Source organism: Protopterus annectens, chromosome 6.part0 (genome assembly GCF_019279795.1).
Source record: "Protopterus annectens isolate FY-2018-M chromosome 6.part0, PAN1.0, whole genome shotgun sequence".
Taxonomy (NCBI): domain Eukaryota; kingdom Metazoa; phylum Chordata; order Ceratodontiformes; family Protopteridae; genus Protopterus; species Protopterus annectens.
In genome coordinates, this window is record NC_056737.1 from 472,079,043 (window position 1) to 472,103,331 (window position 24,289).

Sequence of the window (24,289 nt, forward strand, 5' to 3'; positions counted from 1 at the left end):
GGCCTTTTGTTCCTCCTTTTTCCCTTTTCAAAAAGTAAAACAAAACTTTTTTTTTCTTTTTCGCCTGAACCTTCTTGTGTTCTGACTGTCCTTCTCAAACATATTGGAAATATACAGTATATTTCAGAGCATTTGTTATAACTGTATTTGCTATAACTGATTTAAGTATTTTTTTCTGGCTTTTTGAATATTTACTGCTTAGCGACTGCATCTTAGCCTGTTTATACAGCTCTGCATTCTATTTAAACTGTTTTTGTGTTGATTAACTGTTTTGCACTCTTAAAAAGTTATTTGTTGCTTAATTTTACCTGTAGGCTAACACACTCAAGTGTGCTAGCTTCATAGCATTTACTGTCTGTTTTCTTCCTTGTCTCTGTAAAAATCTCTTGTTTTCCCACCTTACTGAACTAGAGTAGTCCAGTTTCAGAGTTGCTGATCCCTGGGCTTTGTTTTTAGTTCCTGTTACTGATCCATTGCCTTATTAGGAAGGAGGGAAGTTTCTTTGCTTACCAGTGGGAGTGGGAAGCACTGAGCAGCCTTTTGTCCGAATTGGTGAAGTTTCAGCCAGAAACTAGTAGTCCATTGGTCGCTTTGGGCCAATTCTAGCTCCTTTCAGCCCCCTGCTATAAAACACGCTAAACACGCGTTTTCCAGCTTGTACCAACTCAGCACAGATCCTCGTGGTGGCCTGCAGAGTGATCCAAGCAGCAGAGAGCTAAAAGAGTGACTTTCTACCAGATATAAGTATTTTTGTGGCTTTCCCACTGTTATTAAGCTAGCGACTGCATTTTGCCTGTTTTACTGCTACTTTAAGTGATTTCTGCATTTTACACTGTTTATTGCACTTTAAGTTACTAATTGTTGCAAATTGTTTCTGTAGGCTACACACTAAAGTGCGCGCAGATTTACAGCATTTATAGCATTTACTGTCTGTTTTTCCTTATCTCTGTAATAAAACAAAAAAATCTCTTGTTTTCCGCCTTACTGAACTAGAGTAGTCCAGTTTCAGAGTTGCTGATCCCTGGGCTTTGTTTTTAGTTCCTGTTACTGATCCATTGCCTTATTAGGAAGGAGGAAGTTTCTTTGCTTACCAGTGGGAGTGGGAAGCACTGTTTGTCCGATTTGGTGAAGTTTCAGCCAGAAACTAGTAGTCCATTGGTCGTTTTGGGCCAATTCCTAGCTCCCTTCAGCCCCTGCTATAAAACACGCTTAAAACGCGCCTAGCTGGATTTAGCCACTGTTGCACACAAGAGCAGCGGTTAAACAAGGTTAAACTATTCGGGCCATCTAAATTCCACTCTTCAAATTTTCCCTTAGAACTACCTTCCTCGAGCTGTACTGCTGATCTAACCAGCATATCCTATAACTGAAAAGTTCATCTCTACTTGATTCCCAAGTAGACTATTCTCTATCTGTAAAGCCTAGCACTTACTCCTACAGTACTTGCACCTTGATAAAGCACTCTTATTATAGATAGTACCCCACCAGCCTAAAACCCACTTCCCCAGTCCTTTGAAAGTCTCTTTATCTACTACTTCTAGTATGTCGGGATCAGTTGCAAGTGTCCTCTCCAGCTCAACTGGTGAACCTGGGAATATTGAGGCAATGTTACAATTGCCTCATGTACACAGACAATCCTCTCCTTCTCCCACAAAACACAAATACATGAGATGCAACTATACGGCCAAACTGGAGGCTGAGCTCTCTCAACATAGGACTGGCAAGACCAGACAGGAGGAGAAGGTAACCACACACAATACATACCCAGTCACACATGGTACCATCACAACTTCAAATCATACACATACTCACACAAAGACATACTCGGGGGCTGATCAAAAAAATTTACCAAAACAGCAGAGGCCACCAAAGCAGACACCCAAACAACTACCACCTCAACGACCCAACACATGCAACACATAGACCACACAGTCACAGTGTCAAACAGTCACAGCCCTTAAGGCCAAACAAAATGCCAGACACACTTGTCATTGGTGATTCCATAGTCAGACACACTGACGCCCCTCTCACCAGACTGAGTAAGGAGAAGGTCACAGTAAGCTGCCTGTCGGGCGCCAGAATCCGCCACATACGCAAGCACTCAGGTCTCTCAACAGCAGGTACAAAGGGACATCGAGGCTCGAGCTCTGATTATGTAGCCCAGGCAGGTATGACCCTGACCTTGAGCAGTATCCTACCTTCACCTAGAATGATGCCACAATACAGTGATAAGATGATCAGCTTTAATAATTGGCTTAAATTCTGGTGTCATTCAAAGGGGATCCAATGTCTGTCTGCCTGGGATGACATGCTACCTGTCACCCTGCGGATATTGGCAAAGGCTCTTGCCACCCCATAGTGCCTTTTTAGGCAAGGCTCAAATTCTAAACCTACCACCCTAGAACACCAAAAGGAAAAACTAAGGGTAATGCTGCTCAATGCCAGAAGTCTCAATCTCAAGATGCCCTTCTCAATATGGAGAACATCGATGTCTGTGCTGTGACAGAAACCTGGTTCAAGGCTCCTGAGAGCACCCCAGCACTAACAGGTTTCACCCTCATATCATGCGTTCCCCCCCAAAATCAACACCAAGAAAGGAGGGGTGTCCATATTCATAAAGGACACCCACACCGAGACCATCCAGGTGCAATTAACCATAGGCAAGACTGCTCTGCAATTTGTAGCATGTTACAGGCCACCCTCTCAAACTCAGGAACCTCACATGGCCTTCCTGAAAACATTGGAGGGATAAATGTATCTCCAAACACCATCATACTAGGTGACTTCAACTACCCTAATATAGACTGGGAACACTACTCAAGCCCTAACACTAACCCCTAAGGATTTGGAGTTCATAAACTCAAATGCCATGGAACAACTAGTCACCATCCCCACAAGAGGAGAAAACATACTTGATCTCATCATCACGAACATGGGATCAAAATGTTCAACACTGAAGTATACCCCTCACTGGTGAGATCAGATCATAAACTAATCTCGCTGGAGGTCCTCATCCCGCCCCCCCCTGAAACAAAAAAGACCACAGTGAAAAACTTCTCAAAAGCCGATTTCACACTTCTAAAAACTAGTGTGGTCTCCTTTAAGGCCCCTGAGCCAGTGGTAAACATTACTCAAACCGCTGAATCACTTACAAATGCCTTCTACCAGCACCTACAGGACTGCATGGATCAGGCAATCCCAAACAAAACTAAGACTCTCTGTACCAAAGGCAAGCATCCAGACTGGTGGACCCCAGCCATAAACAAGCTCTACAACAAAAGGAGGAAGCTACTACAAGATAGAGCAAAATCCTTGAAAGGTAAGACACCTTTGATCATTGTAAGTAAAAAACTAAGAGCTCTCATAAAATCATCCAAGGCAAATTTTGAGAGAAAAATCGCCAAGGACTCTAAAGACAATCATAAGGCCTTCTTTAGCTATGTTAGAAACCTAGGAGGAAACTCCCAGATATGCTCAGAATTAGTTCAAAATGATGTGAAAATTACTGAACCTACACACATTGCTAACATACTGGCTGACAGGTTCAGTGCAAACTTCTCCCCCTCCCCAAAGGAGAGATATCTATTCCAGAGGATTGTAGCCCCCAAACATCTCCAACGCCCAGGTGAGAACTGCCCTCACTAAGGCAAAAACACAGCATCCATGGGACCGGATGGTGTCCCCGCTGTGTGCTTCATGAACTCAATGAGGAATTAAACCCACAGTTGGGACAGCTGTTTAATCTTAGCCTCACCTCAGGATTGTGGTCCCACTTCATAAGGGCGGTGCCTCCACAGACCCTGGAAATTACCCCATTAGCTTGACAAGCCTTATCTGCAAAGCCATGGAGAGGATCATAATGGAACTCATAAATAAAGACATAGGGAACTTGCAGACTTTGGATCCAACCCAGTTTGGCTTTGTCAAAGGCAGATCCTGCCTCTTAAACTTGGTTGACTTTTTGAGACAGTCACCAAGGCCATTGATGAGGGAAAGGCAGTCCATACAGCCTACCTCGACCTGGCAAAGGCCTTCACAATACCCCACTCAGGTATCATCGAAAAACTCATCAGCTTGAATGTAAACCCATACATCACAAGATGGGTTGCAAACTGGCTAAGTGACAGAACCCACAGGGTCAGAGTTGCTGGAGCCATGTCAGTCTCAAAGCCTGTCACAAGTGGTGTCCCACAGGGCTCAGTCCTGGGTCCACTCTTGTTCGGCATCTACTTTTCTGAAGTACAAGCAAACACAGGAGGGTTATGGCTGACAAAGTTTGCAGATGACTGCAAACTGGGCGCCATCTGTGAAAACACATCTGACACAGATATCCTCCAGAAGGGCCTCACAGAAACAGATAACTGGTGCCGGAGCCATGGCCTGAAGTTAAACCAAAAATGCATAGTCATACCCTTCAGGAAAAACAAGGTTACCCCTAGCTACCATATAGGTGGCAATCCACTGAGCACAGAAAAAGTCATGATCTGGGGACCCAAGTTGACAGTAGCTGCCTTTCATTGACACTTATGTTGCTAAAGTAGTTAGGAAAACCTTCTATATCGCCCACCTGATCATGAAGGGATTCACATCTAGATCAAGGGAGGTCATCGTCCCCTGTACTCATCACTCATTAGACCTATGATTGAGTACAATGCCCGTTCGAATGTATCTGACCAGACACCTGCTGCAGCTTGAAAGGCCCCAAAAGTTCCTCACCAAAAGGATAAAGGGTCTCAAAAATATGTCTTATGCTGCCCGACTGAAAGAACTCCAGCTCTATTCAGTCTCATACCGCTTGCTCAGAGGTGACCTGTGCCTGACATAAAAGGCCATGTCAAACCCAGATTTGATGAATATGCTTCACCTCAAAAAATCTAGATCCCTCAGAACCACAGAGACTTAAACCTTGACACGGTTATAAATAGAACGTGCTGGAGGGACAGATTCATCACCCAGAGACTCCCTATGCTGTGGAACAAAATCCCGGTACATGTGAGGCAGAGCACCTCGCTGGCCTTGTTCAAGAGGAATCTTGACCAATGGATGGGAGATCGCAGATATACCCCAGGGATTACTTCAGTGTCATTGCTTGACAGAGGCACAGAAAAATGATAGGCATAGTTTTTATTCAAACTAAAGGGGTGGCGAAAGCCACATAACTATGGGCTAGGCTTATAAATGCCCTTGGGCAGATAGCCTAGTATGAACCTATGAACCTATGAACCTACCTGTAGCTAAGATTTTAAGTGCTTCATACACCTTTGTCTTCAATGGGATGGGTTCCCCTCGGCTTGCCCTGGCTCTGAGTTGAGGACGACAGAGGTTGCAGAGTTCCTATACTGTGTCCCTATCTACCCTGTAGTTCTCTACAATTTCCACATCATATAGGTTGTGATAAGTTATCCAGGGTTTGAAAACTCTTCGCCTTCTTCGCCTTGGTCTATCAGCAGCAGCAGCAAAGACTTAAGCCTGTTGCACATACACATAAAATAAAGCAACAGCAGCCCCTAACACTGTTTCTGTGTTGACTCTTTTCCATGGCTGTATTCCAACAGGTTTTGGAATTCGCAAGGAAGCAGTTGAGTCTACACGGTTGCTTTATAGCTTGTTGAATAGCTCCTCCATCTTGGATTGGTTGATTAGAATACAATTCCGCTGCTTTTGCTGTTAATTAGTATGCTATGGTGTTTATCTTGTTTGTGCAGTGGTGCGCGCCACTTACTGAATCCAAAACGGTGCGCTATTGTGTGCATGGCACAACATGCACACGGTGGAAATGGACCATGTAGGCTTTATTGAATTTGGCTGTTTGTGAATCCAGATAACAGACGACAAAAACTTCCACTGAATCTTGGGTGAAAACTGCAGTATGGACTCCTGTATTCAACACACTACTCAAAATAAAGATGGTTATTTATTTTATTTATTTTACATTTGTTGACCGGGGTTGTCCGACTGAGCTGAAGAGCCCTTTTTCAGCAGAGTCCTGGGGAGAAAAGCTCCAAGATATTATACAATTTTCATTATAAATTAGCATTAAACAGCAATGTTACAGGATTATTACAAGGCATTAAGTTGCAATACAATGTTATACAGTGTCAATAATCAGGAGTACAGCATAACTATTTCAAGATGTATAAAAAGAAATATGTCATTAAGATGAGTATAGTTTTTGGGGTAAGTGGTTACAGAAACTCAGTTAACCTTAGAAAATAGATGAAAAACAGTTAAAACAGAATTTAGCTCTTGTTTGAAGCACCACATCAAACCAGAGTGACATGTAAAAACAATACTAGTATTTTACTTTATTAAGGACTGCAATACTTATTAAAGAAAATAACAGCAGAATAAGCACGTCCCACTATGCAGATGAACTAAAGCAGGTCACTAGGAAGGTAAACCAATAGTGTGCCCACCTGTATGAGTTTATTTTGTGCACAGCTAAAGATGCATGGTACTTTAGTACAAGACTACATTTCACTACACACCAGCACCAAGGACTGCTGCTGGAAATGCAAACTATGATAAAGCAGAGTAACTGGAAAGATATCCCAAAATGGATGTATTACAATTGCACTTCACAAATAAGACATCGTTTTATCTGGCATCAGTATAATACTGTGCAACCTGAAGACAGACAGCTACTTTTATCACCTCTTTTAATATTTACTATTTTATAAGGCCATCAAATAGGTATATCACCAATGACATCTAGTGGAGCTATATATAGTAATTCATTCAGATTTCTTCTCTCCTTCTTCCATTTCTATATGCATTTAAAAGACACATCTATCTCATATTTTTCACAGAAAGAAATGGAAAGTACAGTTGTGTACACTTACCATAAATGTAGATGTTAAGAGTATTCACTGTTGCAGTCATCACACTTGGGTTATCTGCCTGCAGGTAGCCCTCAGTCGTCCCGAATACCAGAGTCTTGGGATTTCTGCATCAGATGCTGTCGCCTCATCCATGACATCAGGTCTCAGGGGTATACAACATGCAGCTGACGCCATTACATCAGTTTTTCTTGCCCCAGATGCCAGGAGCCCCCAAAATAGGAAGCAATCAAATGGTGTGGAACACACCTCCAGTAAAAAGTAAATAACATTTCCATAAGATATGGGCAAAAAAGAGGATAGGTAGAAAGTATAGAAAGACAAGGGGCTGGAGGGAGGGTAACCAGGACTGCAACTGTGAATACACTCGAATATCTACATTTATGGTAAGTGTACACAACTGTACTATGTTATTCATGTTTCACTGTTGCAGTCATCACACTTGCATTGACTCCCAAAGCTGAGGAAGGGTGGAGGCAGTCAAGAAGTAGTAGGGCTGGCTAGCAGGCCTTGTAAGACTGCTGTGGCAAATCCAGCTCTGGATTTAGAAAAGACAAGTAAATGGTAATGCTTGGTGAAGGTAGGTACAGAACTCCAGGTTGCAGCTTCCAGGATGTCCCTGGTAGGGTCTCCCCTGAGAAAAGCTGTAGAGGTTGAGGTAGCCCTAGTGGAATGAGGCCTGATCCCCTGTGGGGTAGGTTTTCCATGGTGTTTGTAGCAGAAATGGATGCAGTGTGCTATCCATTTAGAAATGTTTCGAAATGGCCTTGCCCTCTGCCCCTGTAGCAAAGCTGACTTGCAGCTGGTCAGATTTTCTGAAAGGTTTAGTCCTGTCAAGGTAGAACCTGAGCTGTCTGTGCACGTCCAAAGAGTGCAGGATCCTTTCCCCTTTATTCTGAGGATTAGGAAAAAAGGTTGGCAAATGGATGGATTGGTATAAAGCCACACTGGATACCACCTTGGGCACAAAAAAATGGGTTAGTCCTGAGGAAAACCCTGTCTGCATGAAAGATAATAAAGGGTTCCACAGCCATAAGGGCCTGTAACTCAGACACTCTTCTTGCTGAGCTAGCAGTAAGGCTGTTTTCCAAGAGAGGAATTTTAACTCTGCTGTAGCAGCTCAAAAGGGGGAAGCATGAGGCAGAAGTGGGAGCTCTCCTTGGGGGTCTTAAACTGTTAGCTCCTCTCAGGAACTGTTTGATCACAGGGTAAGAGAAGAGGGGTGGCTCAGTATTGTAATGAGCTGAGATGGCAGAGGAATGAATCTTAATTGATGAGAAGGATAGGCCTTTGTGGAGCAGCTCTGCTAGGCAATCTAGGATTTGAGACAAGGAGGGCACGGCTGTGTTCTTCCCTTGAGAGTGGCTCCAAGAACAGCATCTATTCCACTTTTCTGAATAGGATTTCCTAGTACTGGGCCTCCTGGCCTCAAAGATAGCATCCAGCACCTGTTTGCTGAGGGTTGCTGGTGATGTATTCAGGGAATAAGCCAGGCTGCCAGGTTCAGCGTTTGCAGCTGAGGATGCAAAATCTGTCCCTCCTGCTGGGACAACAGAGAGGGGGTCTGATGTAAGTGCCAGGGTGGCACTGCTGTCAGACTGCATAGGAGTAGGTACCAGTGCTGGTGTGGCCAGTCTGGTGAAATAAGGATTGTCCTTGGCCTGTCCTGTTTGATCTTGAGGAGTACTTTTGGAAGGAGGGGCAGAGGGGGAAAAGCATAGATTGAGAGGTTTTCCTATGTGAAGGATAGGGCATCCACTTTCCAAGCTTGGCTGCGGGGAATTCTGGTGCAAAATTTGTTTAGTTGATGGTTTTGGGGGGGTGCAAAGAGGTCCACCTCTGGTGTCCCCCACCTGTGTATTAGAAGTTTGAATGAGTTTGGTTTCAGTTTCCACTCGTGTGGGTCCATTAGATTTCTGCTTAAGTTGTCTGCCAGTGAATTTTGTTTGCCTGGCAGGAACTGAGCTTGCAGGTGCACTTGGTTGCTTAAGGCTGTGTTCCACAGAGTCATAGCTAACCTGCAGAGTGGGTAGGAGTGAGTTCCCCCCTGCTTGTTTATGTACCACATAACTGTGGTGTTGTCTGTCTTTATTAGGAGTTGTCCTGGCAGGATAAGGTATTTGAAGGCTGTGAGTGCATTCTGTACAGCTAACATTTCTTTTTGATTGCTATGCAGATGAATTTGTCCTGGGCTCCATTTGCCTTGAATGCATTTGCCTGCCATGTGAGCCCCCCATGCCTAGTCTGATGCGTCTGTTGTCAGAGTTTGGACGGTCGGGGGGGGGAGAGGTCGTGAGAAAGGGAGTCTCTTGTTTTGGTTGCAAGCCTCTGCCCACCAAAGGAACTCTGTCCTTAGGCAAGGAATGATAGGAATCACTGTTTCCAGGTCCTGCAAATGTTGACACCAGAGACTTTTTAAGTACCACTGAAGTTTCCTCATATGCAATCTTGCATATGGAATCAGTAGAATACATGAGGCCGTGTACCCTAGGGCTTGCAGTATTTTTCTTGCAGATAGCTGGGTTTGGGTGGCCAGTAGTTTGAAATAAGTTGTCAAATAAACCTGCTTTTCTGTAGTGAGGAATGCCATCTGGGAAGTTGTGTTCAAGCTTGCTCCCAGGAATACAATCTTTTGGCTGGGTACCAGATGTGATTTCTTTTGGTTGATGGTATACACCAGAGAAGTTAGCAGTCTCTTTACAAATGTCAGGTGCTGAAGTAGCAATTCCTGACTGTCCACCTGAATCAGGCAATCGTCCAAGTATGGGTAAATTTAAATATTTCTCTGCCTGCAGTAAGCAATGGCTGGAGCCAGGCACTTTGTGAATACCCTGGGCACAGTAGAGAAGCCAAAGAGAAGTGCAGAGAACTGATAGTGCATAGAGCCTGCCCTAAAACGTAGCTATTTCCTGCAAGATTCCCTTATGGGGATGTGCAGAAAAGCTTCATTTAAGTCTAGGGTGACTAGCCAGGAGTCCTTGGCTAGCATAGGAAGGAGCTGCTGAATTGTAAGCATTTTGAATTTTGGTACCACCAGGAAGGTGTTTAGGGATGACAGATCCAGAGTAGGGCACCAAGAGTTCTCTTTCCTGGGCACCAGGAACAGCCTGGAGTAGAAACCCTGTCCCCTTTGCTCTGTTGGCACAGGGTGAATAGCCCTGATACTGAGAAGAGAAAGTACTTGCTTTTGGGCCTCTGTCCACTGGTTTGGAGGAAGGTCTGGAAATCTGCTTGGGGTTGGCAGAGAGTGGAAATAGAAACTGTATCCCTGGGATACAATGTTTAAGACCCATCGATCCTGGGTAATGTACTCCCAGATTTTTGCATGCAGGGCAAGTTTTCCTCCTAGGGGTGCAAGTACTTGGGCATGGATGGGAAGGATTAAGGACAGGTCATTGTGAACTGGGGGGTGGCTTATCACTCCCAGTTTTTGAAGAGGGAGCACTCCATTGTTTAGATCTGTGCATACCCTGAGACTGTAGTCTTTGTGGTCTGTTGCCCCTGGGTTTGGGCTGAGAAGGTCCGGAAGGGACTGGAAAGGACCAGTTTTTTTGAAGGCCAATGCCTACTGAATCTAGGTGGCTGTACCTGTAAGAAATCTTTAGCAGTTTGCATGGATTTAGCTTTTTCCTCCATCTTTTTAAGAACTTCTTCTGCTTTAGAGCCAAACAAACATTCTTGGTTTAATGGAGCATCAAGTAATTTTGCCTTGACATGGTCTGGCAAGATTTGTTCTTTCAGCCAAGCATGCCTTCTCAGAACAGACCCAGTGACAGCAACCCTGCAAGATGCTTCTAAGGCATCAAAATCACACCGCAAAGTATGTTTACCATCTTGGTTTGCAGAATGCATTAAGTCTTGTAAGTTCTTATTTTCTGCACAATCAGGAATCAACAACATTTTCTGTTTAATTAGATCAATAATATGTTGCTGGTACTTCAACATGTGAAACTGGCAATTTAAAGCCCTGATGGCAAGAGTTGCAGAGGTATAAACCTTCTTACCTCATCTGTCTAGAGCCCTAGAATCCCTGTCCGAAGGGGTAGAGTTTTTGGCTGCAGAAGCCTTAATACCTTTAGGTCTCTGGATCCACAGTGGGATTTTTAAAGAGAAATTTGTGACAGTCAGGTACTCTATAGTATCTGTCAAGCTTTCTAAGAGCAGGTGGTAAAGTAGGTTTACCTTCATATCGATCACATATGATCGACCGGCCACATCGTCAAACCATTTCCATGAAACCAGAACCACAAAACTTTTAAAAAGTCGAATAAATGTCGAATTTCTTTCTTAACTCCCTAGATACTCTACAACACAGACTTTGGTGCTGTCAAGTGAAAAATCAGCAAACCTGAGAGTGAATGCACTTGTGCAAGCATGCCCTAATCATAGGGCACTAGAATGTATTTTACAAGAACCAGAGAGCAACAATATTTTCCTCCCAAAAAATAAAAACTTTAGAGATTCAAGTACATTAGCTGAGAAACAGACTGCAAGTTTCTCATAGGTTCCTAGTCATAAGTGCTCTACTGTACATTATCAGTCTAATGCTGAAGGAGACCACTTTTACTTTATTTTCCTAACTTAATATAATTCTTCATATTTTACTCTGTATTCACAGCCAGAATAAGTTAAAACAGGCTTCTAGTTCCAGCTATCTATTTTGAATCAGAATGAATCAGAATGCCATTAAACTCATTATCCTCAAAATAGTCATTACATTGCTTCCCCCTAAACCGTGAAGTACATACAATCATCATTGGCTGTGTTTTCATTCCAAAGGTTCTTGGTTCTTTGACACATGGAGTCATTGACCCTCATAAAACACTCTCAAAATGTAAAGGAATCTAATATCAGAATAATGTAGCCTCTTAATTCAAATAATACCAGTTTCTAATATTTCCTTAGATTTCTGTGTGGAGTCTGCATGTCCTCCCCGTGGTCGAGTGGCCTCCGAAAGACATGCGTGAATTGGCGTGGGTTGGGCGTCGGGCTGGCAGCTCGGCACCATAAAAATTGACTGCCAATCATTAGCGGACCGGAGTTCCGCTGTGGTGACCCCTAACCGGGAAAAAGCCGAAAAGACAAACAACAACAATCCCTTGGAAGACAAGTTACTGTAGCCGGCTGACTGCAGGATTTAGGAAACTTTCTCAGGTACCTTCAAATCAGTTTTGAAAAGCTGTTTCACTTTTGGAGGTATTCAGAGGAAAAAGAGTAGGAAGCTTTAGCAGAACAAGAATTTCAAGGACAGTACACTATGTCTCGTCTTTCATAAAATCTGAAATTCTCATTTTTTTCCCAGTAGAGGACCAGAGTCTGTTTTACTCACTTTTCTAGGGAGGACATTAAAATCTCCTAGAATATGAGGAATGCTATAATCAGGAAATTTAAATGACAGTACCGACGCTTACAAAGAGTAATCTAGTCATCTCTTAAGCTCCTGCATCTTCTTCCAGTACAAGTGGTTGGGGAGACAGCATCAGGACAGATCTCTTGTGTCCCCAACATATTCCCCTCCTAAAGGGCCTCTATCTCCAGTGTATGCTTTGTTTTTCATTTCAAATCCTCCTGTTTATTCTCGGTCCTTTTTCCTGGCCTCTAACAGCTGGCAAATGGAAAAAAAAACTTGCTTTTTGTGATTTATGACCCTCCTTTTATAACAGCACTGATGACTGAGCAGAAAGGGCAGCAGAAAAGCCACAGGAATCAGGTTCATAAAAGGATGGTGGCACCACTGCTAAGACATTCAAAAGCAACTCATTTAAAGACAACACTGATAACACATTGGAGACCCACCAATAAGTCTCCAACAGGGACTTGAAAACTGATATTTTTATGAGCTAGGTGGAATTCCCAGGAACCCAAAGAATGGCTGGCATCAGTCAGGGATTAATGTTCTTCCTATTTCCCTTGCTCTGTTGGGTGAGAGGCATGGGCACTGCCATGCCAAACCCAATGCAGGTTCGTAGTTCTGCTATTTGACTACAATGTCTTGCATTCCTTAGATGAGTGTGTGACGACAGGTCCCACCTTTGGCACACAGTGCACACCTAAGGGCATCCACCAGGTGCTGCTCATCTGAATGGCTGGTACTAACCCTCTTTTTAAGACAGCTGAGCTGGCAGAGGACCTTTACTCCCAACCCCCCCCCCCTCCCCGCAGGCTAACTCCTCCAAAGCCACAGCTACTAATCGAACTCAGGTCATCTAAATTGTAGTAAAGGCCAAACAGCTGGTTAGACAAAATTTCATTAGATAGGAAATTATTCAAAATTAAATGAAAATCCTCTTGCATTGTTACACTGACTGCCCCTAGGCTGATGTGCAGCCCCCCCCCCCCCCCCCCCACACACACACACACAAAAAAAAAACTGAAGTTTGCTGCTGAGAGGTAATGTCAAAGACTATTATTGACATTCAAATCAAAAGGATGAGCACGGCCAGACTGGAAAGATGACAATTAATTTCCTTTTTCTCTTTTCACTTTTGCAAGGCAAAAACTTCTGGTATCACAAGAGATAAAATGCAGGCCTACATAAGATGCTGGTTCCATGAAATTTGAAAAGGCATTTACTGCTGCTCTTAAGGGTAAAGGCAACCTAGATATGAATACTGGAAGATGATTGTTCAAGTGTGAGGAAAACAGATGCATTACTGAACAGCATCACTTCTACACTAGGCAAAGGAAAACAAAACTATACAAAGCACACTAAAAAAAAAACAGTGTAATCTTTCAGCTTAGAGTGCCTGTTTTGCTTTGTTGACTTGAAAAAAATTGCATGCAAAACTATATTCAAAAGACCGATCTCCAATTTAATACCTCAATCTGCACAACTAACAAAAATAATTATCCCCTATTTGGTTATGAAGCACATCATTGCAGCACCAAGTGCTACTCCACGCAAAATCCCTGGCAGGACCACAGTGCCAAAAGTACAGCTAATGTCTTACACATTTAAGTTCTTTTTCCTGTTGGTGACTGTCTCAACCCCCTTTTATTAAATCAACTATGATACAATCTTCAAGCATAAGCTGAGGCATTCATAATTACCCTTGGTCTAGGAAGAAGGATCGGGAGACCTGGGTTCAAGGTTAGCTGCTGTTTCCACTGCTGTAATTAAATTTAGCAGGAGAATAAAACTGAACTCTAATGTGTGGTCCTACAGGTTCCACAAATTTCTCACACACTGGTAAAACTTTTCCATGTTAAACCTTTCCAAAGGAACCATTAGTAATAATGGAAGAAATGAATTCCAGTAGGTTCTGGAATATTTTACTAAATAGTTATACTTCATCATTTAGAACAAAAAAGAAAAAACTTCACTGTTGTTTGAATCTCACCTTGTGCTTTTGCATCCAAAATAAATCCCAAAAGGTTTTCCAGTTGAAAAGGAGTTAGATCTGATTTTCCTGTGTTTGGGGACTACACCTAGATGCTAGAAGCATTTAAGAGTTTTTTTTGCAGTGTAGAATACAGCACGTGTTCTCTTATGTCAGTTGATCTATGACAAGACCATCTTGAGGGTTCATTGACTGGGAACATATTCTCCAGTCATAATCTAGTATTTTGTTTCTTTAACAGCCTGAATCCAAGGATGCTCTTGCACCTGTAATGGTGCATAACATGATATAATACACTGTATCATTGGTTTATTTAATAAAAGGGGTTTGGGACTGTCACCTAGAGGAAAAATAACTTAAATGTATAAGCACTTTATCTTCCCACGTCACTAAGCAACATACTAAAAACTAAGAAACTGCATTGGAGATTTGGCACTATATTATTAAAAAGTAATATAAGATTATATACTTGCCAGACTTGCAGGAAACTCCCAACAGCATGATGGAAGAGCCATTCATCCACAAGGGGATGGAGAAGACTACTAATGACCCACTGAAAAGTGTTCTTGTAGATGATCTCTACTGATGAATCCTTATCAGAGTTGAATCCCAAGCAGTACTTGGGTGAAAGGAATCAAAAGATGGCACAAGCACAGAATTTGTATAGCTGAGCCCTAGAGTAATGACTTCTCAAATGTAGCCCAGCTCAACAAATTGCAGCCACTATAATAATGCTTAAAAGTGGTACATCGAAGCCCATGGTAAAGATGCCTGTAACTAACATATTCTTGAAGTAATACTTTTCAAATATGACCATAGCATTTGTCAATGGGCAGCTACCTACTGATAAAAAAATGCCTACTTGGTTCATAGGCTGGTACTAGGCTATCGGCCCTAGGGCCTATACAAGTCTAGCCATAACAATTCCCTGGCTATTTCTTCCCACAATATTTACTTCCCTGGACCCCTGTCTAGCAGGGTGACTGACATGATCCCCAGGGTGAATTTCCTATCTCCCGTCAAATCATCAAGGTTCCTTTTGAAGAGGGGCAAAGAGGCGCTCTGCTTGACATGTATAGGCAGCCTATTCCAGAGTCTGGGGTGTCTCTGGGTCAAGAACCAATCCCTCCAGCATGTTCTGTTCATTGTGATGACAAGGTTTAGATCCCTGGAGCGTGTGGCTCTAAGGGATTGGGATTTCTTGAAGTGGAGCATGTCCAACAGCTCTGGGTTTGACATGGCCTTGTATGTTAAGCAGAGATTGCCTCTGAGTAGACCATATGCGACAAAGTAAAGATGGAGTTTTTTTAGACGGCCAGCATAGGGCATCTGCTTTAGGCCTGTGATTCTTTTAGTGAGGTATTTCTGTGGCCTTTCCAGTTGTTGCAGATGTCTTGAGAGATACATACCAAACGGGGCATTGTATTCTACAATGGATCTAATGAGGGATGAGTACAGTGATGAAAGCCCCTTAGTGATGAGGTGTGCCACATAGAAGGATTTCATGACTGTTGTTGTGATGTGGTTATTGAAGGTGAGACCACTGTCTATCTGTGTCCCTAAGTCTCTTATCACACTTTCAGTGTTTAGTGTACTGCCACCTATGTGGTAATTCATGGGTACATGTTTTTTTCCCCAAAGGGGATAACTATACATTTCTTGGCATTGAGCTTGAGCCAATGGCTCTGGCACCAAGCATCTGTTTCTGTAAGGCCCTTTTGTAGAATATCCACATCATTTGGGGATTCAATAATGGCTCCCAGTTTGCAGTCATCTGCGAACTTTGTTAGCCAGAGTCCCTTAGTGTTTGCCTGTACTTCAGAGAAGTATTTGCCAAGCAAGAGCAGTCCCAGGACTGAACCCTGAGCTACTCCACTTGTCACTTGTCTGGAGATGGATTTGGAGTCGACTACTTTTACAGTCTGGGTTCTCTGTCAGCAAGCCAGTTGGCAACCCATCGGGTGACGTAGGGATTAATGCCCAGCCCAGTAAGTTTATCTATGATTCCATAGTAGGGGATGGTGTTGAAGGCCTTAGCAAGGTCCAGAAAGGCTGTGTGGACCGCCTTACCCTCGTTCACAGCTCTGGAGACTGGTTCAAAGAAGTCGATCAGGTTCAGGAGACAAGATCGGCCCTTCACATACCCAAACTGGGTGGGGTCCAGTGTTTGAAGGTCGCCAATGTCTTTGTTTATAAGTTCCATGATAATACGTTCCATGGCCTTGCAGATCAGGCTCATCAGACTGATTGGGCAGTAGTTCCCAGGATCCAAGGTGGATTCCCCCCTTGTGGAGTGGGATAAATCTAGCTGTGCGCCACTCGGTGGGCACGAAGCCTGAGGTGAGGCTATGATTAAACATGACATTTAGGTGAGGTGCCGGTTCATTTTGTAGTTCATGTAGTACACAGCTCGGGATGTCGTCTGGTCCCATGGATGCTGTATTCTTAGCTTTGGAATGCACGTTTTTTTACCTGTGTGGCCGTTATTACCGGAATTTGGCAATCTTTCGGTATTCAGATGGGCCCTTTAGGGGGTGAGAGGGGGGTGAAGTTGGCAATGAATCGATCTGTCAGGATATTGGCAATATCCTTGGGATCAGTATACTTAATGCCATTCTGTTGTAGCTCAGAGCAGATCTGAGCATTGCCATTTAGATTCTTGACATAACTATCGAATTCCTTGTAGTTGTCTTTGGAATATTTGGCAATTTTATTTCCATAACTACCTTTGGAGGATTTTATGGGGGATCTCAGCTTCTTACTGAGGCTGGTAAGGGAGTTTTTTGCATCCTCAGATTTTCCTCTTTTCTGCAACAGTTTCTTCCTTTTGTTGTAAAGTTTGTTTATGGCAGGGGACCACCAGATTGGCTTCCTTTTTAGGAGGAGAGCATCTTGATTCTATTTGGGATGGCACGATTCATGCACGAGTGGATGTGTTTGTACAGTGCCTTAGTGTACGAGTCAGCAGTCAAACTTTCAGTTCCCATCTGCATAGGTGTCATGATGTTTGTCACTTCTAACTTGAGTAGCATGAAGTTGTCTTTGGAGAAGTTTTTCACGGAGGTTTCCTTACTGGGAGGGTGGGGGAGAGATGTGGATATCAAGGGTGATTAGCTTATGGCGAGACCTGACCAACGAGGGGGTGACCATAGGTGTGGAGCATCGATTTCCCATATTGGTAATGAACCAGGTCTAGGATATTGGAGCCCCTGGTGGGACTATGGATTAGTTGATCCAGGGCATTGGAATTTATGAATTCCAAGAACCATTGGGCAAAGGTGTTGGTACATGAGTAGTTTTCCCAGTTAATGGCAGGGTAGTTGAAATCACCCAGTATTAGGGTGTTTGGTTGTATCTTAATATTTTCCAGTATGTTCAGAAAGGTGTAGTGAGGATCTTGGGGGATCAGTAGCAAGCTGCAATTTGGAATGCAATCTTACCTAGTGTTAGTTGCACCTGGAGAATTTCAGACGCATTGTGTTGGGCAACTAGCCTGGTGGTGTGAATATCCTTACTGAATATGGACACTCCTCCACCTTTAGTGTTTCGGTCCCGGTTTGGTGGCCGAAAAGTGTGGCAAGAGTTGTAGTCTGGTATTGCAGGGGTGTTCTCTGGAGTCTTGAACCAGGTCTCAGTTACTGCACAGATATCAATGTTCTCCATTTTTAGGAGTGCCTTGAGAGAGTGCATTTTGAGGTTTAGACTTCTAGCATTGACTAGCATTACCTTCAGATTTTGCATCCTTGTACCTGTTACGGTAGTGGTTTTGTTTTTTGAACTTTGCCTAAAAAAGGCACTATGGGGTGGCAAGAGCCTTAGCCAGTAACCTGAATCCCAGGGGCAACAGGTGCAGACCAACTCTGGGAAAGCATAGTGGTCTGTCGATCATGTCGTCCCAGGCAGACAGATACTGGATCCCCTTTGAATGACACCAGAAACTTAGCCAATTGTTGAAGTCAATAATTTTGTCTTTATACTGTGGTATCATTCTGGGTGAAGGCAGGATGCTACTCAGGGCTAGGGTCATACATGCCTGGGCCACATGATCCGAGAGCTCTTCCATGTCTCTTTTCATGTAATCCAGGGAGGTGCGTCTCAAGTCAATCACTCCAACATGGACAATGACAGCGTTATATTTGTACTTGTTGTGGAGTGACTTGAGTGCATGCGTTATGTGGTGAATCCTGGCACCCAACAAGCAGCTGACTGTAATTTTCTCCTTGTTCAGCCTGGTGAGTGAGACATCAGTGTGCCTGACTATAGAGTCGCCTATGACTGAAGTGTTGGGTATGTTGTTTTACCTTAGGTGCTATTGTTGGGTGGCACACTGGTGTTGTGGGCTATGTGACACTTTGGTTGTGATTGGTGTTTGTTTGCATTTCAGATTCAGAGGTCCTTGTTGCTTGGGCAGGTTACTGTTGAGGGCCTCTGCATATGAGGGTTTAGTGTTGCTATGTGAGGGTGTTGGTGATGTGGGTTTAGAAGGGCTATGTGTTGCTTGAGGTGTAGTGCGGGTGTTTCTCCTCAACTGTCTAGCACAATCTTGGGTGGAGACAGCTTTGCTTCCAGTTTGACTATGTAAGTGCACCTCTCGCAGGTTGTAGTGTTGGGTGGTAGGAGGAGAGGGTTGTCTGGAGCCACAAGCCTTTCTTTCACTAGCACAAAAGAAATACAGAAACTAGTCCTTCTTTCTAAATTCATGTACCCACTTTAGGTAGGTGATAACTGAGCTGCTAGTGTGGACTTACAGAATGTGAATGGCCCCCTTCCCCAGCTTCAGTTTTTGCAAAGAAAACTAGGATATTAATGCACTAGTTCAGGGATAATTATGAAATCAACATCCAAAAGAAATAAATATTCATTTTACGGGACACCCTGTTTTGTAAAAACTGGTAATCAAAATACAAAATAAACTCCTAATAACCACCAAAGCCAGACAAAGGAGACAGCACACTTTCAGTGAACAACCACTGGAACCATGAGTCTGAGCCAATGCTTCTCCCTAGTGTCAAATGTATTGAATACACTCAAAAAGTACAAAGGATAAAACACATTGTCTAAATGCTTTCACCCCTTAAAGAATTGTGGGACTTCAGAGACAAACTACTATCTACTTCCTTTTAAAACTCAGAATCCCTTCTCCTTCAGTCACGTGTTCGTGACTTAAACTGATCTTACAAAAACGGACAATTTATGTATTTAAAAACACGTGTGTATATAAGAAATAATATACAAATGAAACATACAAATTGGTTAATTACAGAGTAATTAAATTGTTCCACTGTGAAGTTGCCATGATGTTCACACTAACAAAATTATATGTGAACCTTATTTTATACAGGGCTCGGGGCCAGATAACTACTGCTATCATTTTGTTTCAGTTAAAAGTCATTGGACTTCATTTTTAACACACTTGCCATGGACACCATATCATTCAAACCATGTAATCCATTGGCGTGGCCTTAACTGCCACTGCAGTTCCTTAACCTCAAGTTTTGTTTTCTATGCCCTCCCCCCATGTCTTGTTCAACTATCATCTATTACAAAAAAAAACTAAACTCATGTCCCTCATACTGTTGAATATGTCTCCACAGCGCACTATGCTAATCCTTAATCTTGATGTCGAGATGTTCATACATCCTGCAATGGGCTAAATATGCTATTCTCTGGGTAAAATAAGTATAATATTTGGGGCTGTTACTGTCACGTATCCCTTTATGTTTATAGATTCACCCTCCTTAATGTAAGAACAATACTTACATCTCCCATATCTGTATGTTCCAACCTTACTTTGCTTATTCCCAAATGTCTTGTTGTTCCTTTCAATGTAGTTCTTCAAACCCCAATCTTTATTAAATATGAATCAAGGTGCTTCTTATACCACCTGCTGGTCAATGCCATTCATATCAAAAATCTTCCAGTTTCTTTCTATAATCTCTCTGATCACCACTGCAAGTAAATACCAACCCCTTACTGTATCATTTGGGATTCTCCACCTCTTGATTCACCGATGTGGAACCCCTTCCCCTTCTTCAACTGCAGTAGTGGTAAATAAAACCCACTAGTTCTCTTGTCAAAAACTTCCAAGAAAATATTGTGTAAAAAGCTGTCTGGGTGCCCCCTTTTGGTTAAGATGATCTAAATTTATCGCTCTCCTTATAAAAGGTGTCCAAAGGGGGAACCATACGTGCCAACCTTAGCAGTTGCCCTTTAACCAGGGCTTTTTATGATGCATTGGGTGACAGCTGTTAAAATGTATCAGTGAATTTCAATATGTCGTTCTTCTGTAGATGTTGGAAATAAATTCCCTATTAGTACGGTCCTCCATAATTTCCACATCCAAATACATAAACCACTTTGTGACATTTACAAGGTGAATCTCAAAAACAAATTAGTAGCACCATTAATATAATGAAAAAATTCTGACAATTTTTTTCAGTGTCCTTCCAAAATATAATGATGTCATCCAAAAACAGACCATATAAGACCCATCCATCCTAATACCCTGAGTTGAGCATGTAAATATGTTCCCGATGGGCCATTACAATGTTAGCAAAGATGGAAGCACATGCTGCCCCCATTGGTACTCCAGTCCTTTGTTTGTATATACTGCCCTCAAAAAATATAAAGTTGCTTTCCAAACACTTTCCAAAAGGGTTTATAATACTGTGACTGTGCTATTAAAACTCTCTAGACTACTCAAATATGCATAGAACCAATCAACCCTTTGTTTGTGTGGCATGTCTGAACACAAATCTTTCACGTCAATTATAACAAAACGAAAGATCATCTTCAAATAGGCCTAACATTCCTCAAGAATTCGCCTTAATCCTTGTAAATATGTATTTCTCGACTCATAACATCTTTTAATCTAACATCACTAAATTTTGCCATACCATATGTTTTCACCCCTGAGCATCCAGAATTTGTCACATAGGGGAGAGTCCACAATACGCTTGCGCATATTTGGAATACCAAAGATACCTGGAATATGGGGGTGATCAATCTTAAGGAACTTGTACTCCTGGTTGGAAATTTGCCCCTGCATGAGTAGATTGCATATTAAACTATCTTAGAATATGCAGTATTTGTTTGGTTTCTAGAAGCCCCCTCATACTGATCTGATATCAATATACACTACATCTAAATTTGTACTCTGAGGTGTTTGTTACCACCAGGCTGCCACCCTTGTCAGGTTTCATTAACCTGATATCCTTATTTCCACAAACACTCTTCAACAGATCTCATTAATATTTACTGAGATTAAAGGTGGATTTCCTGGTGTAGTCACTGAAAACATGCCTAATGTCAAATTCACTAAGTTTATCAAACATGATTGCTGGATACAAGGGCAGGTTGGAAATACAAGTTCTCTTGAAGAAGTTTGTATTCTCAGTATAACTAGCGTTGTCAAAAAACAATACAGCAAGGTTCAGTTTCCTAGTATATTATTTCAAATCAATCAATGTCTCAGCCAGCTTGGCTGTTGCAGCTGGTACAAAAGTCATTTTTCTCAAATAAATCAGCATGGCCACCAGAAATATCCAAGAAACTAAAATTCTAAATTTTAAAATTTCTTGTCTGTTGGTGATACCATTAACTAATTCCATGCTTGATGGCTTGTCCCTCCCTCTTTGTTGTCAGGGTGACATCCAAGTCTGGCCCCTCATAGGCTCCTGTATATGACCATTGATCCTCTTCGCCTTTTGTTGATTTTTTAGTCTCCTGGATCTTCTGAGAGGTGGGAATTCTAAAGGGTCATAATGTTGATCATTACAACTGGTTGATATACAAGGAAATTCATGTTCATTAACATAAAGCCCTCCTTTCCCTGGTTACCAGGTCTAGGATTGGATTTATGGTTGTTGTCATAATTGTCTCTATCACACCACAACTTCTATTTTCGAGCCTTAATGCCCTCCCCCCATTTTACCAGCACATGGAAATACTTTACAATAGTCATTCTTATAATGTCCAAATAACAAATCTTTATTGCTAGTATTGTTCAGCTGTTCAATATCATCCATTGCTGTCTGGTTATGTTTTATAAGTAGTTTCATAAACTCGTACCCATTTCTATTGAAGTTTATGTAAAACAGAACCTTTGTCGAGTCCTGTAGGGTACTTCCATACCCCGAGTCCCTCTGGGACAACTCATGAAAATGACTGTTCTCAAGCTGCAATTTATGAAACTTTGTGAGTTTGTTCTCAAAAATTTGCAATTGTTTAGACAAGGTATTGCCAGTACTACTACCACAACCATAAGCTGAAGAAAATTTGGTAGTAACTCACAGCTACTCGCACAAATTTATGTCGTCTCTTCCTGCACTTCCTCCCTGTGGGTACCACCATGGCTGGAGTCTTGGGTAGCAGGTGGCATAAACTCTGCCCCATACGTGTGTGGCCTGTGAAGACCACTGTCCTGGAGGTATATCCCATTGCAGTTGAAAGTAGACGGAAGTAGTTTTTATCTCTAAGGCAATGCCAAAATCATTAAGGAACAAAAGAGCTTAGATGGCATGTTTTATCCGTTGTACTTATAGAGTGTACTCAATAAATTTGATGGTGGTGAGAAGTACTGGCTTGGACTCGTGGTTTCAGCAGTTGTTCAAGCGAAGTGTGCTGTCTCCTTGGTTGGGCTTTAGTGGTTATTTGGAGTTTATTTTGTGTTTTGGTTACCAGTTTTTTATGTGGTGAGCCTTTGACCTGTGCAACCATGATGCCCTACCCAAAAATGAGTTAATTCAAAAGTATAGCAGGACACATGATATATCACTGGCAAAACCAGAGTGTCATGATGAGTCTCTATCAGTAAAGAGTCAATGACATCCTTGAACTTACGAACTTACTGACTTCCTTTGTAACTCTGCTGGAAATGGAACAAGTGAAATAAATGCCTACCTGTGAGACCTATAATGAGAGTGGGATGTTAATTCTTGTCACAAATGCCCAAAGCTTTAGGTAAAAATGCAAATGGTAGACGGAAATAATTACAAACTGGTCAGCACTGATATGTCTGTTAAACTGCTCTGCTCACTCAAGCAACAGCTTACAGGGAAATGACCTTGTTAGGAAATGAAGGAGTAGGGTAGGCAAGCCTACATGGTGCCGCTGCCTTGATGGTATCCTAAACTATTGGTTCTAAAGCAAAGAGAACCCAGGGTTTATCAGGCCACTTCCAAAGAAACTCGCAGGTACTTTTTACGGGAAGTGACGAGTTCCACACCAGTTCAAACTGTTCTTTGAAGCCCAAGTGTTTCCAAAGGTGGTGTCATCTGGGAGAGATGTGGGTGGAGGTAACTTACTGACCTTATTTATCTCTGAAATAGCAACCGTGTAATCCCCTGAATCACCAAAAGATCTGGAGTGCTACAAAGAATGACAAACCTTATTACTTGTGGGTATGAACAGGGGATAAGCTCCAGACAAAGAATGTTAACCACTGCTTGATCACAACACTAGACAAAGGCAGCGCGCTTGGGGTAAGGATGGCCCTGGACCAAATTCAGAATTAAAAAAAAAAAAAATAGCTTAATGCTCTGATCCCACCACACACCCTTGCAAAGGATGACCAGCTGAATTCTGTTAAGTGTGAACATACTGGCCCTTCCAAGCTGGGGAATAGACCAATGTGGCAATTCCTTGATCCTGGGAACCAACATTTCACAAACATGGCTCAAAATACCACTCTCCAAGATCAAGCCAGTCAACCAAATATAGGCAAGGTGGCATGCGAATCTCAAGATGCATCCTTCCAGAGTGGCAGATTAGGGTGTGACTCCCCCCAATCCTTTAGTCATCAACAGAGGCTGAGGGTGAGCTCACCACCTGTAGAGCTTGGGATATGTTAAATACAAACCTTGACTAATGGACGGCCAAGCCCAGGCACACTGTCTGAATGCTGTTCTTTGGTGAATGCTCTGATTTATGAGTTGGTCTGAGAGGGGTTTCTACATGAAGAACAGTATACTAAGGACCTTTTCTTGGTTGCAAAGTAGGCCAACAACTTTTCTCTCTTCTATCTTTAACAAACCATATTTAACCTATTGTGGCATTGGATTCTGTTTAGGCACAAAACACAGAACTCTCCTGGTTTTGTTTGTTTGTGTC

At 42.6% G+C, this 24,289-nt stretch overlaps 1 protein-coding gene across 1 annotated transcript in view; it reads right to left on the bottom strand.

Annotated features, from left to right (window-relative positions):
* Positions 1 to 24,289, bottom strand: part of INO80 (INO80 complex ATPase subunit) — a 2,478,170-nt gene that overhangs the window by 552,349 nt on the left and 1,901,532 nt on the right. The gene's annotated exons all lie outside the window — the stretch shown is intronic.